At 40.6% G+C, this 20,621-nt stretch overlaps 1 pseudogene; it reads right to left on the bottom strand.

The window, feature by feature from the left end:
• Positions 1-1,723: 1,723 nt before the first annotated feature.
• LOC103737169 overlaps positions 1,724-20,621 on the bottom strand; it is a 104,549-nt pseudogene continuing 85,651 nt past the window's right edge.

Below are 20,621 nucleotides of genomic sequence, written 5' to 3' on the forward strand. Positions count from 1 at the left end.
ATTCTAAGTTGATTAATTGGGTAGATTCATTTCCTTCTCCTACATCCACATGTCTACTGCTTGTGGGCAGAGGACACAGGTAACTTTGATGGGATGGAAAGGGAAGTTGATCACTATTTCCCAGGTAGGGGATTTTTGAGAAAAGCTTTTAACAATGCTGCCCTTGTTTCCTCCTGAGTAAGCCAGGAGGCTATATACAGAGCACCCCAGTCACAGGTGGGGTGTGTGATGTGCAAACAAATGGAATGGAAAGACAAGAAAAGAAGCTAACATTTCTTTGACTCCTTTCTGTGCTCACCTTCAATATCGCATACATATGTAAATGTGTCCGACACTTTTGATGTATTGCTACATCTATCTCTCACAATACCTCCTCTGGGGGTGTCACTTGCTTTGCAGACTCAACCAAAGTCCATGGTGACTTATACTAGATTTAGATTTGAATTAAATAATGTGAATGGCACCCGATTTCCATAGCTTCTTGCAATATAAAAACAGACATGCTGTTTTGTTACATAATGAGCTGATTCTCTCTGAAAATAAGTAGAAATACAAGGAGCGAGTTTGAGGCAGAAGGGCCCAGTATTTTGTGTATTAGAAGCCTAAGGACTAACTGCAATTTTCCAAGGTCTACTTCCATTCATTCATTCATTCATTCATTCACTTTAATATAAATTTATTAGCCCCTATATTCTGTGACTGACCCTTCCTGGGAGCCAGGAACAAACATATATTGAACCCAGAGAGGGAACCAATGGCAGACCAAAGAAATGATTTTTCCCAAGTCTAGCTTAGTGAACCAGTGAGTTTACTGGGACTATTTACAGAGGTATGAATGACTCAAAGGCTGAACCACCAAAAGCCCCTCCAGCCTGGTGCTGACACACAAAATCTGCTTCCCTGATGCTCCCTGCACAACTTCTGGTAGCATGATCAGCCACAAGGTCTCCTCTCCCCAGCAATGATTATTGCTTATACGACCTTGGGAAGGGGGCCTAAGGGAATCTAGTTAAGTTTTAGGAACTTCCTGAGACTTGTGGGCTTCTGTCACTTCTTGAGTCTTAAGGAGCCTGTCTCTAAAAGGGAATGTTTCCATTCAGAGAAAAAAGCTATACGGAAACCCATTATGTGCTCCATTGGCCTATGTAACAGAGTGGTAAATGAGATGGTCAGTAAGAGAAAATAAAGATCCATTTAGAAAGCACAGTGTTCTGAAGTTGGGGCTGGAGAGATGGCTCAGCAGTTAAAAGCAATGGCTGCTTTTGCAGAGGACCCAGGGTTAGGTCCCCAGCAACCCACATAGTAGCTAACAACCATCCATAACTCCAGTTCAACACCCTCTTCTGACCTCTGAGTTACCACATGGGTGCACTTACATACATGTAGGTAATACACTCATACACATAAAAAATAAATTTTTTTAGTTATAACAATAACAGGAATATATTTTATTCAAACCAAGATGTATTAATTGAGCTAATAAAACTATACAGACAGGAGAACTATTGTGAACATTTTTATCTTAGTAACAAGAGCAAAACTTTATAAATTTCATACTTGTGGTATACTGTGTAGTTAAAGAATGACAGACAACTCCACAATGCACTTGACAGGAAACGCAGCATTCTAACTTTTCTAGGAACAAAGTTCCTTAGGTTTCAAGCAAGTTTAATTCTTTAACTGAATTCATTAATTCAAGCTTTATTCATTAGCACTAGTCCACTCACAAGCGGGCAGCAGAACTCAGACTTACCACATAGCTCTTAGGATAAACCTGCTTATTCTTTGACCCAATAGTCACGTGGATATCGTACACATAGGAGTTGTGCATCACTATTGAAACGTCTTGCCCTTCATGATTTCTTCAATCTTTTTTTCAGTAGACAAATGTTTTCCTAAGAAATCTGAATCTTTTAAGTATAGCCCATCTCCAGGTAAAAGACGGACCGAACTATCAGCAATTAAATTTATGACGGGCAGCCATCTCTCCGCCCCTTCTAATCCACGATCCCAACAAAATCTGTGCAGGGCAGTGAGAGGGGCAAAGTTTCCAAGTTTCCTGACTTCATAGAACTGTGGCGGGGCCAACCAAATTTCTTTCGACATGAAACTTTGAGTTGCCTCTGGTGGAGATAACCACTTGTAGCTCACCACCTCCGACAGGTCGGGATGGACAGGCGGCTGCTTGTGCAGGCAGCACAGGAGGAAGGTGGAATCGAAGCGGCGGCTGGGGCACCAGAACAGTGTGAGCTGGCCTCTCCAGTCGCACAGTGCCCAGATGTCGGGCATGCAGTCAATAATAAAATATTTTTTAAAAAGTGTTCTGAAGTTAAGTGAATGGCATTACTGATCATGAGCTTCTGGGGCGCCATGGGGTAGCGGGAGGAAGGTTACTTTAGATAGGGGCTCAAGGAAGCTCTGTGGGAAGGAAGCAAGGCTTGAAGGTGAGGAAGTGTCAGCCATGTGGAGACAGGAGAAAAGGCTCCTGGCTTTTCACAGGTCCAGGAGGCATTACCCACAAGGCCATGGGTCCCAGGCTGCCTCCCCTACTCAGCAGATATCAGCCCTGGTGAACTCTGATTGACATACCAGTGTGTGACTCAGCTTTCTGCCATGGTGACAATAATCGGAGATGATGAATTTATAGCTGGGAAGGTATATTTTGGCTCATGGTTTCGGAGGCTTTGTCTATGGTGTTTGAGCCTGTGGTAGGGAGTTCGTGGTAGAGCAGTGCTACGTGTCACATAATGGGAGAGAGAGAAAGAAAAAGATGGAGAGAGAGAGAGAGAGAGAGAGAGAGAGAGATGCCCCTTCAAGGGCACACTCCCAGTGACTGACCTTCACTGGCTAAATAAAGGTTCCACCGCCTCTAAATAGCACTGCAAGTATTAATCAAGGCTTTAGCTTCTGGCCCTTGGGGGTTACTTAAACTCCAAACCCCAACCACCAGCAACACCACCATCTCCTCCATCCCCCCCCCCCCCCCCCCCCCCCCACAGCAGCTAGACAGAGCAAGCTTCAGAATCTTGTAGTTGTGATCTAAACTGGATTTGGACTCAGATGAATAATTTAGAATCGTACATGTTGCTTTGAGAGTGAACTTCTTTGAGACTGGTTCTCTTATCTTTGGTGACTAAACAAAGGATTTGGTAGAATAAAAAAAATGTGATGGCATGCAAAGGAATCCAGTGTAATGTTTGCCACCAATAAAGTGCCCAAAAGTACACATTTTGTTTATTTATTTTATTTCATGTGTATGAGTGTTTTGCCTATATGTAGGTAAGTGTACCCATGTTGTGTAAAGCCCATGGAAGCAAGAAGAGGGGGTTGGATCCCCTGGAACTGGAGTTACAGATGGTTGTTAGCTGCCATGTGGTTGCTGGGATCTGAACTAGAGTCTTCTGCAAGAGCAATCAGTGCTCTTAATCACTGAGCTGCCTCTCCGGTCCAAAAGAGAACATTTAAAAAAGTTGAAATAGCAACCCTTGCCACATCTACCTAGGATCAAGTGAGAAACAACAAGTGGGAAGCTCCAGATGCACCTGTGTGGCTGAGAACTGAAGACAGAGAACACTTTCCAAACTCAGAACATTACTTCAAAATACAAATATTGTCAGCATTTTAAAAATATGAAATTTAAATATCAGAATCAGCTGAACTTGAGAGATAGGAAAATGAATAATAAATGCAGATAGAAATTTAGAGTTTTGTTTTATGCATTCAAGGGAATAATTAACTATCTCAAAACATGTAAATTAGGGCTTAGAAGCATTTTAAAACACTACATCTAACTCCAGTTACATATGCAGGATTTGTTACATTATAATAATTAGGCTTTTTTTTAAACAAAAGATTTATTTATTTTGAACAGAAGTATTAAATATTATACTAATTACTGGTTATTTTACTTTGTACCCAGGGAAAAGAAATGAATATTCATTAGCTCCTTAAGCTACTGGTCTTCCACCAGCTAGACAGATTCAAACATTACCATGAAGCTGTGGGTGGGTGGAAAATACTCTTTGTAAAAGGAGGCTGGCGCTGCAAATCACAGCCCAATCTACCCTGCTAATGTACATGTGCTGTAACCCCCATGTGAATTCTGTTAACATTACCCTGTTCAGAACTCCCAGCTGAGCAGCCAATAAAACAGAATCACTGCTAAATTTATAGCAAGACAACACATTTTTCCTGTCTATATAATCCAGTGATCTTGAACAAATCTTAAAATTTTAAACACGATTTCACAGAATACAGCTAACACAACGTCTATTCATTACCAAGGAAAATTTTAATGTACATTGCAATTATTTTGATCCTACTCTAAGAACAAGGTCCACACTGAAAGAACCAAGCTGGAGATATTTATTTATGAGATATTTCTCCATAACTCAGTTGATAAACTCTTTTCTGTTGCTGTTTAGTTCTGGTTTTTTCCTCCCTCTCTCTCCTGTGGAAAGGAAAACTAATTGGGTGATATATTTCATAAGACATCAGTTCCATTATCTTCCAATCCATGTTCCATTGGAGTCCGTGAGTTGCCTGGTTTTGATTTTGTGGTTTGTTAAGTTTGTGAACCAATTTAGTGCTTCAACAAGTAAGCTACTAACTCAAGGGAGGGAAGAGGCTGCTGGCTGAGGGTAGAAGCCCATCTTGGAGAGGGACCACCTGCTTCCCTTGTGGTTTGGCTTATGGGGTTAAGTTGCAGTGGGTCAGGGGCTGCAAATCATGAAAGACTGTATTAGGAAAAGGTGACTAGGTCAGAGGGCACACTGTGACCAACATGGACCAACAGCCCTGGACCTTGTCTCCATATGCATAGAATCAGGATGGAATCATGCAAGATACAGTCTCTTCATAGTGTTAACTTTCTAGGAAGCTAGGAAGTATAAGGCAGTTTTAATCGAAAGCAACAATTCCTCACAGTCTTAGAAGAAAACAAACAGGATGTGACTTTGTAGGAGGTTCCAAGTGACTGGGGACTAAAAGAAGAGAACTCAGTCAACAGACATCACCAAGCATATTAGAAACTCTTGTTAGCCATACTCATATAAGCTTAGACTTTCTTGAGTCTTTCGAGTCTAACCCAAATGTGATCAATCAGCTTCTCAAGGCAATTCCTACACTGCTAGGTATTCACTGTTGATCAGCACCTAGTGCATTATACAAACAAAAACCAGGACTGGTGATGTACACCAGTACCACATAAACTGGATGTTGTGGCACAGACCTGTGATCCCAGAACTTGGGAGGTAGAGACAAGGGAATTAGAAGTTCAAGGTCATCCTTGGCTACATAGGGAACTGAAATCCAGTCTAGTACATGAGACTTTGTCTCAGTATCTATCATCTATCTATCTATCTATCTATCTATCTATCTATCTATCTATCTATCTATCTAATCTATCTATCATCTATCTATATCTATCTATCATCTATCATTTATCTATCATCTATCTATCTATCTATCTATCTATCTATCTATCATCATCTCTCTATCTTCTGCATAGCTATCTAGATATCTAGTTATCATACATTTAAGCTCATTCCAAAGTATACTCATAGGCTATTACAGTGACAGAGGTTGAGAGGGGCCATTTCCACGAAGACCTCATGGGCCAGGCCCAGGAAACCTTTCAAAGTAAACAAAGGGTACTCCCCTCTATGATCAGGCATCTCCTGTCTAAATCATGTTCAAAGAGCTAATTTAGATGCCAGATTGACCTGGGAAATATAGCTGTTCTCAATTGGCTTCCACCTGGAGATAAGAGAGGGTTAAAGGAATATTATCCAATTCATTTAGCCAGCTAATTTATTTAGGCCTTTTTAGGGAAAGACCCTTTGCGAGACATCACACGAGATACATAAACATCAGGGATGGGATGTCTCCACTGATTTCATTGGACCGTTATGTTCCATTTTATCTTCATTTTCTGCTCTAATAGATGCTGGCAATACCCCTTGATGGGTTGTGAGAGCCACAGATTTTCCAAAGCCAGATGAAAGTGTCTTTAAAGATATTGTAGGAATCAATGAGCCATGCGGATTTTTCTATGAACTTTTACCTAGTCTCCCTGGAGCTCCCTCCAGGCCAATCTGTATCAACTTGTCTATTTCCTGGCACCTTATTTTCACATTAACTTGTTTATAATTATAAAAGCAGTGGATAAATTTTCATTTTAGAAAAATTCAAACAATACAAAATGTATGCAGTAAAAAGTGAAAATTCCCTTTATCCTCATATTTTAATCACTGCCAACTTGTATTTTATGAATTATATTGTATATAAGTATATCAGAATATTGTAGTTTTACATGCTTGGATCATACCATATTATTACAATCCTACAACTTTTTTCTTTAAAAGTTTACTTGCCTATCCCTGATATACATAATCTTTAAAATGTTGTACAATGTTCCATTGAATAGAAGCAACATGATTAATTTAATGATTCACCTATTGATGAGTACTTTCTAAGTACAATCAACTTATTTAATTATATAAGACTTCTATAATTATGCAAGAGTTTTCAAGGTGGCCAGATGTAAGGCTCACCAGAAAATTGAGGACCTCAGTCCATATCAACAGCTTATATAGGCAAAGTAATCTCAGGGACTAGAGAGATGGCTCAGTGGTTAAGAGTGTGTACTGTTCATGCAGAAGACTGGAGTTCAGTTCCCAGCACCCAAATCAGGCAGTTTACAGCCACTTATTACTCCAGATTCAGGAGGATCTGATACCTCTGATCCCCGTGGGCACCTGCACTTATGTGCTTATATCCACATACATGCCTATAATTAAAAATAAAATAAATCTAAGAACAACAAATCTAAAATCCTAATACTTATGAAAAATGTTCAAGAACAATATGAAAATAATCTAGAAACTCTATTTGGCTGATATATTAACAGACCTATACCCTATTTCCAATTGAGAAAATTCAACGCTATGAACCTATTATGATGGTTTGTTATGCAAGAGACTTTTCCTGAGGAGACACAACACACATGTCTACTCACCGCAGAAAGGGAACCATGTAGCCCAAAGTTATGATGGCACAAAAGTCCAACTTGATGAGCCAATGAGTTTATTGAGGTTGCTAACAGGTGTAGGAGCTAGGGGTTACTCACAGGAGCAGGGATGACTCAAAAGCAGCCACATCACTAAAAAGCCCATCCTAACACAAGTGATGACCCAGGAAACTGCAACCCTGGAGCTCTATGCATAGCTTGCTAGACAAGGCCAAGAGAATGTCCTCTCATAGCTCTTCTGGTGAGAGTCTCCTCCCCAGCAGTTATTTACTCCTTCTATGAAGCCTCCTGAGTCTGGTGAGCCTACCCCTTCCTCCTGGAGGGAGTGTTTAAAATTCGGAGGAAACTGCTGTCTAACATAGTTAACTTCCATTGTCATCTTGACTGGATTTAGAATCTCATAAGAAACCAGATAGGATGTGTCTATTGAGAAAAGTGTGTTTCTAGAGAATTACTGAAAGAATGAAAGTAGATGATACCATCCAGGAGCTGGAAGCCCAGCTAGAATAAAAGGGAGAAAGAGAAATGGTCAGAGAATAGAAATATTTCCCTTTTCTCTGCTTCATGGTCAGTCATGAAGTGAACAGTTGTCCACCACTACCTTGATACTCTGCCCTGGAACATGAGGCCAAGCAACATATACCACCCCCTCTGAAATCATGAGCCAACATAAAGTTTTCTTTCTTAAGCTTTGCTTGATGCTGCAGTGAGAAAAGTAACTGATATACATATCAAGGATTCTAATTTTCCTAATAAATATCAAAACAATCTCAGTTTGAAAACATTACCACTTCAAAACAAACAAACAATAAAGTCAGCATATGCTCCACAACCAGTGGTCAATTACAGTAAATTTTTAAGAGTTATTTGAGAGCAACATGAATTCTCTTTTCATCAGCTATACAATTGGACATTTATATATATATTCTAAAGATTGATTTATATTTATTTTATGTGTATGAGTGTTTGCCTACATGCATGTTTGTGCACCATGTGAATGCAATGCCTGGGGAGGCCAGAAGAGGGTGTCAGATTCCCTGGAACTAAAGTTACAGGTGATTGTTAGCCACCGTGGGGGTGCTAGAAACTGAGTCTGGGTCCTCTACAAGAAAGCCAGGGCACTTAACAGCTGAGCCATCTCTCTAGCTCCTAAACACGCATATTTGTAATGAAGTTTATTGATTAAAAAATCATTTTCTTGTTCTGCTTACTTGATTGTTGAATCTGATAGTTGTAAACTTATCTCTCAGTGGAGGAAAGTTTCATTTTGCTAAGGATTGACTAACTCCTCCTCTTTATTTCTTTTTCTTCTTGCTCTGGCTTCCTCCTTCTTTTCTCTCTAATGTGTTAGAGAAGATTCTGCATTTACTATTTGTCAATTTACTTCCATGTAATCTCAACAGATTGTTCATTCTCCAAATCAAAGTTGTTTTAAAGATTTGGTGAGATTCAAATTCAAGTGTTTGACAAAATATTGTTAAAACCTATACTTCATAACTGCATCACCTCCTGGGGCATATACTGATTCTAAGTGGGGCTGGGGAGCCGTGGTCTTCTCCCACCTTTACAAAGCTTCTTCTCATTGATGTTTATGCCCCTTTGATGTGACCCATTAGTCTCTGGCAGCTCCTTTGCTTTCAGACATGAGTTACCCCAGAGTTGTAAAATTCTCCCTGCACTTACCTGATCAAGGAGTCTTGATTCCCTTCAGTACTTAAAAAACACAACATGAGATTTAGATTAACCTGTTGTAATTGCACTTTTCAGACTTGTTCAACTTTTTTAGTAGAGAAAACTAGGGAAGTGTATTTTCCAAAATGAAAAAAAAAAATAATGTTTCTCTGAGGAGACTTCCTGACCTGAGCATTTGCACTTGACCTTTGAACTCATATACTCTTCCTTTGTCCTCTTCCAGGGATGCTGCTTAGAGATGTTCAGAATGGTCCAGTTTTTGACATACCATGGTAGGCTATCTACAATACAACCTTTAACAAAACTAAGTTGTCCTGAACTCCTGGCAATACCTTTATACCAAGAAGGTCAGGAAAGCACTGAAATCTGCTTGTGGTGTGTGGCCCTGACAGCTTCCAGGGGTTTGCTCTGTGAGACCTAAAGTCCTTATGAAATTTTCTAAAACAAACACGCACAAAAAAGACATCAGCAGGGCCTATGGTGGCTCCATTTGTGCCAAACGTGTCTGTGACAGGATCTAGCGTGCTTTCCTTACTGAGGAGCAGAAAATCACAGTGGAAATGTCGAAGGCACAAGCAAAGTCAGAAAGAAAAATAAATACAAAGCTTGTTTAAGTAATGGAAACCAAGGCTTGTTTAAAGAAAAATAATAATGAATTTAGGTTGATATTTTTAATTTAAATTTGCCCTCACAAGATTTTCATGTAACCTGTTTGAAGGTCTATACGCTTTTATTTTTTACCTATAATCAAAGTCTTGATTTCTATCAATATTAACACAAAATTAGCAATTACTACATATATGGAGGTACATATGTAGCAAAATAAAAATATACACATTCCTACTAACAATATGATCATGATAAAAATCTGGAAATTATTTATAGATCTTTTTCAAAAAGATTGTGTGTGTGCATGTGTGTGTGTGTGTGTGTGTGTGTGCGAGTGTGTGTGTGAGTGTGTGTACATGTGAGTGCAAGTGCCCATGGAGGCCACAAGAGGGCATCGGGTCCCTGGGAGCTGGAATTGTGGCCTACCAGATGCAAGCCACCATGTGGGTGCCACGCACTAAATTCTGTCCCTCTGCAAAAGCAGCAAGTACTCTTAACTGCTGAGCCAACTCTCTACCCCCTTATAGCTCTTTTCATCATCAGAATATATCCCAGTAAGGCTGTGCAGCCAGAACATGTAAGTTGCGACATGACTGGAAATAATGTTCTCTAGGATCCATGACATCTCCAGCCATGCATATTTGGCTATGATGATTACAGTACCATGGACAAGTTCCCTCCCATTGAGCAGAGTTTAAGTCCAATTACTCAGTGGTTGATTACCCTCAAGATAAAAGTGCCACTGCTGTACCGATAGACAGTTTGTTTCACTGTTCATTGTTGTGGATATCAGGCTTTACAACGGTTGGACTTTTGATTGATTTCTCTCCTGATGCAAAAACCTGGACATTATTAAAATATTAAAATGACAGAAATGTCTTCCTTATGAATAAAGTGGCAAAAAATGAATAAAATATTTGTAAAGCAAATCAAAAGTGGAATGACAGTATAAAACATTACATCTGAGGCCAGCTAATTCTGTTAGATACTGTAGGACTGATGCACCTCCATAGGTTTATACACAGCAAATGCAGGTTTAATAAAGGCTGAGATTAAAGGTGTGAGCTACCTCGCCCAGCCCACTTGTATGTATTTTTGCAAAAACATTTTCTCGTATTTGACTAAATATTTTTCTGGCCTCTAATTCAATCAGAACGTACTGTTTCATACTAAAATTAGCCTGTAAATTCTCATCTTGGCTGTCTGAGGCTGACACAGTTGGTCAAGGTGACCACTGTAACTCCAAGGAGATGAGTTCTGATGGTTTAGAATGACTGTCTTTGGGGAAATTTTCAGAGTTGTACTTAACTATAAGTTAGAGAGAAACTGAGCAGAAGTTCAAAAGGTAAAGCACCAAGTTGCTATGTCTGAACATTGCGCTACTACAAGTGTATCTCTGAGAGTCACATTTGTAGCTCTGAGATCTCATTCATGAAACACATTATTCCTGGCTTCTCTTTGTAGATGCAATTAGCATTCTTAGGAGTGGAACTGGCAAATGGTAAATTCTGAACTGCTAATGACTTCCCCAGGCTTCTGATCTTTTGCCATGCAATCATTTTGGCTCTGAATATAAAACTATTGTGGTGTGTGCTCATCAGCTGACAGTCCTAAGGCTCTTTCTACTACCAAGGACAACTTGTAGAGTGGGGAATGAGCTACTCGGGTTCACCTCTGGGCAGGAAATAGTTCAGCATGGAAACCCATTGCACATTTTCCAATAATTTTTGTTTTTTGGAGATTGACAGATAATACTTCAGGATTTTAGTCTTATCAAATTTATTTGCTAAACACAACATGCTCACTGTGAGAGTAAATCTTGATAATTGTCCTGTGTTCACAGATGATGAGGTACAGGGGAGCAGCACATGGTGCCTGCTAGTAACTGGTATATAACTTGAGGAGACACTCACTGTGGGGAAAAGAAGTGGAGCTCAAAAATAAGAAAAGGAAAAACAAGGTGCTTATTATAAGAACATAAATGCAGTGAACTTCAAAAAATTAAATGGTGAGGAAATGGAAGGTTTGCTCAATGGTTAGGAGCACTGGCTCTTCCTGCAGAGGACCCTGGTTCAGTTTTCTTAGCACTCACATGGCAGTTAACAACCATTCCAGGAACCCGGCACCTTCTTCTGGCCTCCTCAGGCACTGCACACACAGGTGCACTTACATTCATGCAGACAAAACATTCATACACATACAAATTAATCAATTAGTTAATTAAAAATTAAGTGATGAAACATCTATAAAGTGGAAATACGCTAAGGAACCATTTCACTTTGTTTTAAATTTATGGTACTAGGGATTTGCATATGTCTAGAGAGTGTGTGCCTGCACATGTGTTGTTTCCCCTTTAATTGTACCAGGGGAAACACACCTGACAATCACCTCTAGGGCTTGGTAAAGCCCAGATTGCTAGCCCTTCTCTCCATGGGCTTTCTGATTCAGGATGTTAGGGTGGGGAACTCAGAATCTGCCTTCCCACCAGGCTCCTAACTGATGCTAAAGAGCACACTGTAAGAGTCACTTGCATACAAACACCAGTAGGTTGCTTTAGTCCCTGTCTATGGAAGATCAGCTCATGCTTGGTTATTTGAAATTGCATCATTCATGTTTTTAAAGGCTATTTTTACATTTATTTGTGTGTATATGTATGCATGTGTGTACACGTGGGCATGCAGGTACCACAATGTGTACATGAATGCTTGGAGTTGTTTCTCTCTCTTTCCACCATGTGAGGAATTATTTTAATGAAGTAAATAACACATACCTGTAAAACCCTATAGTTGATGAAGTGTGGGTCAAAAGAGTCCTGATTCCCAATTCCCAACCCACAGAAAGGAATTATGTAAGTTGTTTGCCAAGTTGCTGTGACTAAATACCTACAAGAAGTGACTTAAGGAAGCAAGAGTTTATTTTGCTTATAGTTGGGAGAGCACAGTCTATGGTTACGGTTACATGGTTGCACAGTCTCTGGTTACAGTTGCACCCACAATCAGGGAAACAGAGAGTGAACAGGAAGTGATGTGTGGTTATAAAACTTCAAACTTCTTGATAAGCTCCACCTCTTAAAGGTTCCACAACCATACCAAACTGTACTGTCAGCTGGGAATCAAGGGCTCAAGCACATGAGCCAATGGTGGACATACCACATTCAAACTTCAACACCATTTATACGTTCTATTATGCCCATGAGAGAATCAGATTTGATGAACAGATGATCAATGCAAGTTTTTCATCTCTTCATCTTCCGTGTGCAAAAGGAGACACAATCCATGATATTTGTCCTAGTTTTATTTCTGTTGCTGCAACAAATACCCTGACCAAAACCAATTTTGTGGGAGAAAGGGTTTATTTAGCTTACAATTCTGGGCCTAAGTCTATCACTGAGGGAAGTTAAGAAAGAAACATGAGGGTAAGCCTGCTTGCTGTTCCATACAGCATCACCCCTGACCAAGGAACTCACTGCACAGTCACAAAAAGTGGAGCGGGAACGGTGGAGGATGTTGTTTACTGGTTATTAGTTAGGCATATTATGCTCAGTTTGCTTTCTGATACAGTTCAAGGCCTAGGGAATGGTGCAGCCCACAGTGGGTTGGGCCCTTCTGTATCAGTTAACTTAAAACAAACCCCCACAGACATGCCCACAGGCCAATTTAACTTTGGAAATTCCTCAACTGAGATTCTCAGTCCAGATAATTCTAGGTTGTATCAAGTTGATAAAGTTAACCAGGACAAAATTCATGAAAAAATTGAAACTCTTCAAGGAAATATTGCATATTGTTTGTAGACACTTGAACCTGCCTAACAACATGCAAAATAGGGACAAGAAAGATCTTTAGATTAGAGGATAGTGGGTTGCCCCAGGAGGAATGGGAGTGGGTGAAGAGGCCTTTGGTTCTATTTATAACATCTTGTTTCTTTTTCAACCATAGAGTGGGTATGGCAAATGGTAAAATTTTTGTGACTACTTTGGAATATGTTATTTTGTGTATCTTTAACATTTTTCATAAATATAGAGAAAAAAGTTACACATGTAATGGACTTCAGCACCTTTAAACTAAATATAAGCACAAAGTATTCCCATCATCTTTCTTTTAAAAAATATTTTATTTAATTATTTTTATTTTATGTGTATGTGTATGAATGTATTGCTTGTATAAAGCCCCAGGAAGTCAGAAGAGGGTGTTGGATTCCCCTGGAACTGGAGTTACAGACCATGTGGGTGCTGGGAATCAAACCTGGGTCCTCTGCAAGAGCAGCCAGTGCTCTTAACCACTGAGTCATCTCTCCAGCCCTACTATCTTCCTTTTTAACACTGATCAATGGAAGTCATTGGGAAAGGGTGAGAAGGAATGCAATCCAGTGTGCAAATTTGATAAAGCAGTGATGCCTGCCTCTGGTCAACTCTGAGTAGGTCAAACCATGTCAGACAGGAAAGAATAACTTTCTCTTTAGGAAATCCTCCACAGATGTATTTCCTTCCCAACTGACCATTTGATAAACAACAGCTCTGGGTTCAAAGCTTTATGTTCTTTCAAGTATTGCTATTTTCTGTTAGGTACACGGGCTGGAATACATTCCCAGAGGACTGTGGAGCCCTATGTAAGAATGTAAGATGTTCCATATAACAGTGTCAAGGGTACCTGTGGGGAGAATGTGCCTGCTTGGACTTCCAGTAGGTGGGCAGTAGATCACTGGATCCTGTGCAGTCAGATCACTGCTATCAGACCTCATTTCTTCTTCAAATGAGTAATTTAATCAATCACCACTTCGACATTTTTTTTAAAGATTTCTTTTATTTTTTAAATTATGTGTTTGAGTGTATGTCTGTTTGGGGTATGTGCACGGGAGTGCAGGCTCCTAAGGAGGGAGAAGAAGGTGCTGGATCTCTTGGAGCTGGAGTTACGAGTAATCGGGAGCTGCCTGAAGTGGGTGTTAGGAGCTGAACTGGGCTCCTCTGCAAAAGCAGTACGTGCTTTTAAACACAGCCCCAAGTCATGTGTTTTTTATGAAATTTCATAAATGCACAATACACAGGAGCTCTTTGGGCAACTCTATGAAATACTAAACAGCTAAGCACAATGGTGCAGTTTTACGGCCTTCTTTAATTGCTGTGTTATCTTCTTTGCACCACATCAGCAGCAAATGAACAAACTTGGGACACTGGCATCTTAAAGCAGATGTACTCAAAGTGCCTTGGTCACTAATAGAATAACATTGCTAGACACTCCAGAAAAGCAGCCATAATTCTGGAACCTTGAATACAGATGTCCCTCCTGTTACCCTCCCCATCCATCCCTGCCAAGAAGACAAAAGGGTGATGCTCTGACTCTCCCTTCCACCTGCTCTCCTCTGCCCACCTCCAGACTTCCTGTGAACATCTAATGGCCTGCACCTGGGAGGGTACTGATTTAACTTTCTTGCTCTCCACCCCTTCTACAATTTATGGTGTGCTGGTATCTTCAGTTATCAACTTTGACATACCTGGAAAGAGGGAACCTCAGTTGGGGAATTTCCTCTATGGATTGGCCTGCGGGCATGCCTGTGAGGCATTTTCTTATTGTTGAGTGATGTAGGAGGGTCCAGCCCACTGTGAGCAGTGCCACCCCTGGGAAGGTGATCCTAGTTGAGCTCAGGCAAGAGGACCTAGTCAGTAAACAGCAGTTCCTCCATGGTCTTTGCTTCAGTTCATGCCTCTAGGTTCCTGCCCTCAGTTCCTGCCTGACTTCCCTTGGTGATGGACCTTCACTTGGAAGTGTAAGATGCACTAAACCCTTCCCTTCCTGAGTTGTTTATGGTCAGTTTTTATCATAACAATAGAAAGCAAACTAGGACACCTGGAGAGAACCATAGCTGTACTAACCATAGCTTTTCTTGGGGAGTTGTTTATAAATATCAAAGTAGGTGGCTCCAGTTTGCATCTTCTGGATCCTAGTGGAGCCTTGAGGTGTGAGCCCATGCTTGGTGTCACCCCGCCCAGGCCCATCGGTTATGTCCTAACCTTCTTCCATATATCAAAAAGTCCTGCAGTGTGCAAGGTATCTGAGGCCTCAAGATAACTTGCCTCTGGTTTAGACACACTGTTTCTCCTAGTGCAGTCCCAGGACCATTGTACCAGCCTGAAAATTTGTTTAAGTACAATTGACAATAAGCTGTCCTCTGATTCACTCAGCCAGAAGTTCTAGTGGTTGGATCCCAGTCATCAAGCCTATCCATGATAATGATACTTGCTAATGTTGGAGGACCACATGTCACTCCCAATGCTGGTCTATTTGCAGGTGGTAAAGTGCAGTCTAGAGCCAGAAGTTCTGGCTTCAAACTTCAGGTATCCCAATGACTTTGGATGATATGCCATAAGGTACTTCACCCTTTTGCCTGAGTTTCCTTACCTATGTAATGGTGTTCATAGCAGTATGATAGCTTTGTCAACTGGATATGACCTGGAATCACATGGGAAGAGCATTGCAGTGTGGGATTGTCTACGCTGGTTTGGCCTATGGGCATGTCTATGGGGGATTGTCTTAATTAAATTAATTAATACGGGAAGGCCCAGCCCACTGTGGGTGGCACTATTCCCTAAACAAATCTGTAGGGAATCCTGAATTGTTTAAGAGTGGAGAAATTAAGCTGCACACAAGCAGGCAAGGAGCATGTACACATTCATTTCTCTCTACTTGTGACTGTGGATGTGATGTGACTAGCTGTTTGAAGTTCCTGCCTTGACTTCCCCACAATAATAACCTGGAATTGTAATCTGAAATAAACTCCTTTCTCATTTAAGATGCTTTTTTGTGTCAGGGAATTTGGGGGGTAGGCTTTTCGAGACAGGGTCTCCCTGTAGCCCCAACTGGCCTGGAGTTCATTATGTAGACCAGGCTGGCCTCAATCTCATAGAGATCCACCTGCCCCTGACTCCCAAGCACTGGGATCAAAGGCATGTACCATCACACTTGGTTTATCAGGGTATTTTATCACAGCAATAGAAATAAAAATAGAATATTTCCCATAGGATGTTTGTGAGAATGAAATGAATTGTTTTAATAATCCTTAGCTGTTTTATTAGATTAACTTGCAAACCTCTTCTTCACTACCCTGAGCCTTGATAATCTCATCTATGAAATGGACTGATACATCTGAACTACTTATTCCACTGAGTTGGTGTGGAAACAAAGTAGAAAAAAACGTACAAGAGCAAGGTAGTTAACACAGGCCACACTCGTGGGCTTGGCTGCATGTGTCGCCCTACTAACTGTGGCATGAACACAGTGAGACATCTCTTTCAGTTTCCTTCTGCCAGCTGATCCTCCCACCTGCTTTATGAAGAACACTGGGCTCATACTGAAAGCAGCTGTGGCTGTTCCACAAATTATTGTTTAGTGTCTTAGGTAGAATTACTTTGAACATCAGAAAATTCTCTCTTCCTCCTCAGTGACATCATTCTCACTAAATAAACACTTGTTTCCCCCTCCCCCCCGCAGTGGTTTCCATCTGAGTTGAAAACATGCCAGTTACCTGCCTCATGTATGTCCTAGCAGACTTTAAGGGACTACGCTGAAGATCCACTACACTAATAACCATTCACCAAGCAATAATTGGAAACAATGGACTTTGCTGAGGTGCCACATGACCTCACTTCTTTAATTTCTCAGAATAACTCATAAAGCAAGAACTCCAACTACATCAGTTTCAGAAATAAGGAAAGCAGGACTGAGAGGCTCTGGAACATGACTGAAGTTTTCCAGCAAAGAAAATGACTATGATGGTAGTGTTGTTTCCGTGGAAATGCACCTTAGAGCACAATCATCTTGTCTGGGTTCTCTTTCAGCACTTTGAAAACTGAACAAGAGAAGATGGAGATAAAGACACATGAAGTGGAACATCCATGTGCCCTTCAGTAGGAAAGCTGTTGCTATGTCTTGACTGTGAAACATCCTCCGAAAAGGCTCATGGACTGAAGGCTTGGTCCCCAGCTGGTGGTGCAATTTGGGGAGATTCTAGAAACTTTAGGTGGCAGGGCCTGGCTGGAGGAAGCTGGTCAGGGTCTGTCCCAGGCAGCTCCATCTTGTCCCAGACCCTCCTCTGTCTCTTGTTTGCTTTCTGTCTTCCATGAGCTGGGGAACTTTGCTCTTCCTAATGGTTAGAAACCCCTGAAAGCATGAGGTAAATAAATCCTTCCTCCCTTAAATTGTTTTGCTCAGGTATTTTGTCAGCGAGGAAAAATGGAACCACATGGGTGCATATGAATGCCTGGAACTGCAGAACTTTATGTACAGCCAGGCATTTCTCCAACCTCTTATACTTGTGTGATCTCTGGAAGTTGGGGGAGATTTGCTCAGTCCAGTCCTGCAACTAGCGAGAGCAAGAGTCAAAACCCAGGCTTCTGGATGTTTTGTTTTGCCTGGGGTGGGGGTAGACACTAGCTGCATTACCCATCACTGCCACAAAATACTTGGCCACACAACTTAAGGGAGGAAGGGCTTACTGTGGCTCCCAGTTCAAGGGTACAGCCCATCATGGTGAGGAAGGCACGGCAGCAGGAGTTTCAGGAAGGGGGTCACACTGCATTCACAGTCAGAGAGAGACATGAATACTGGTGCTCAGCTCGCTTCCTACCTTTATATTCAGTCTAGATCCCCAGCCCATGGCATGGTGTCACCCACATTAGGGTGGGTCTTCCCACCTCAGTTAACCTAATCTAGAAAATCTCTTTCAGGCATGCCCAGAGATGTATCTCCATGGTGATTCTAGATTCTGTCAATATAAACCATCAGTGGGACAAAAAAGTCTTTTTTCCTGCATAAGGACCAGAGAATTGCTCTCCAGATATAAATGAATAAATTAGTTTGCTAACCCAATTGCAAATGTGTTGTAATTTTGCAGATCTTTCCATCTTGTACATGAGTTCTATAAGATTCAGAGGACATTTGCTTCACTTTGGGGGAGATTCTGTAGAGTTCTTTGGCTATTGCCCACAGAGGATGTGAATTTATGGAGTGCTGGTCTGAACAAAAACAGCACTACAACATAAAATGCATCATTAATACTTTAAAACTGGGTATGATTTATATTTATATAAATAACATAAAAAGAAGCCAATTAAACCAGAGTCACTGGAGTGTAAATAACATAAAAACTTATTGTTCTATAAGCTACTGAAAATAAACTAATAATGAATGTATTTATCATATGCCTAAGAACCAAGCAGGTAAGAGTGGATTAGGCAGATTGTTGGGAGAAACTGTGATTGTCTTGGCATCATCTAATGCAGACCCAACATTTTCATCTAATCCAGATCCATTTAAAATGTGACATTTTCTGTGAATGTTACCTTTTGCCCATTTGAGTAATTAATAATTTAAGTGTAACAAGAATGTCGAGATTCAAACACTTTGTAATCTAACTGGGAGGATATTTAAAATTCATTACAGTACATTAAACTTGCAGGGAATAGTTAGCTTCATTGCAAAATAAATAAATAGCCAATTTGCTTTGATCAGCAGAAATTCTGATAAAATCAGCAAAACACCAATTAAAATGTGAAAAATGTCACCTACCGTAGTTATTCTAATGGAACATGGACTTAAAGGAAGGAACTGATTCAATGTTTATTTTCATAGCAGCTGTGGCTTTCAAATGTAAATCATTTCCTTTTGTGAGATCAGTGGCTCTTCCTCAGCCTAGTTCTGAGCCTCTAAGGCAGCATTTGGAGCATTCATCCTTTAGCAAATCATTGGTGTGTGTGTGTGTGTGTGTGTGTGTGTGTGTGTGTGTGCAGGGTTTCATGTAGACTGGCCTAGAACTTAATACATACCCAAGAATGACCTTGAACTCCTGATCCTCCTGCTTCCATGTCCTAAATGCTAGGGTTACAGGGAAGCCCACCCTAGATTTATGTTGTGCTGGGAATCAAACCTAGGGTTTCGTGCATGCTAGGCAAGCACTCTACCAACTGAGTCATATCCCCAGGCAAAATCATTGTTTTCTTACTTTAGCAGTTCTTATTTTAGTAACCTTCTCATTTTGAGAAGCGCTGTAAACTTAGTGAGTGGTAAAGAAGTCAGGTGCCCACAGTCCTTCCTGTCCACATGACAACTGCTCTATGTCCAGACATAGGAGCAGTCTGGAGGAATCACCAGGCCTTGATCTCTAGTCTCATCATGTCGGTTGTTTCAACCCATGACTACAACAATATCTACCACAATAATGTTAGAATAATGACAAGCTTAAGTTCAATATGTATTTGTTTTTTTCTAAGATTTAACCCAGAGCCAAGCACCTGGTAAGAATTCTGGATGCCAGTCTCCTTCAGCTAGGTCTGCAGCTGGTACCGGATCTCCTGATTCCAGAATGAATAAACCCATTCCCAGTTCCCCAGTGCTTTTGGAACCAAAGAAAAGAGTTATGTCTAAAGAAGACAAAGCTACCTAACACCTCATGGCATTTCCTGTTTATCGAACTAAAAAAGCATAATTCCTTTGAATTATAAGATGGGTTTTTCATTCCTTCACTGGTTTTCTTCTGTGTAGGTAGTTTCTCCTTGACAGAAACTGTGAATTCATTTCTAACATGCTCGGTGGAATCTCTATCAGTTCTGGCCATTTCAGAAATCAGTAACAGGAAAGGAATGTGCAAAAATGAAAACAGTTGTGCAGAGCGGTGGGTGACATTTTCTTCTTTTGAGTTTTCTCAAAATGTTGCTTCATCATCTTTTCAAACATTAGAAGCAATGGCTATTTAAGAAGTGTTTACATGTCATCTTCCATGTGGAGCCTGAGATATAGAAGATGAACTTGCTAACCACCCAAGTAGGAAAATGGAGCTTAGATTCTCAGCAAATCCACAATTCAAATAACAAAACCCAAAACAAACCACCCAAATTAAATGTTAAACCCTGGGCAACTCAAAATGAACTTTAAATGAAATGTCAATTTGAACAATTTGGAACAACCCATTGCTTGAGACCAGATTCCCTCTCTTGAAGTGCTGTCTAGGTACTGCCCTTGCATTTCACACTTTGAATTTATATTTTTCAGACTTGAGAGTTTTTAATTTACAACAGGGAAATAGGTCAGTTCATTTGCCAAGCTAGGTTCTGCGCAGATGCCCGGACACACATACCACAAGAACACCTTGAACATGTCCACAGGATTTTACGGCTATATGTGTATTATTTATTTTATTTATTATTTATTCATTCATTCATCCATTCATTCATTTAGAGGCAGCATCTCATGTAGCCCAGGCTGGCCTTAAACTCATTATATAACCAAGGATGGTCCTGAACTTC

Source organism: Nannospalax galili, unplaced genomic scaffold (assembly GCF_000622305.1).
Source record: "Nannospalax galili isolate Female #2095 unplaced genomic scaffold, S.galili_v1.0 scaffold117, whole genome shotgun sequence".
In the NCBI taxonomy this organism is placed as follows: Eukaryota; Metazoa; Chordata; class Mammalia; order Rodentia; family Spalacidae; genus Nannospalax; species Nannospalax galili.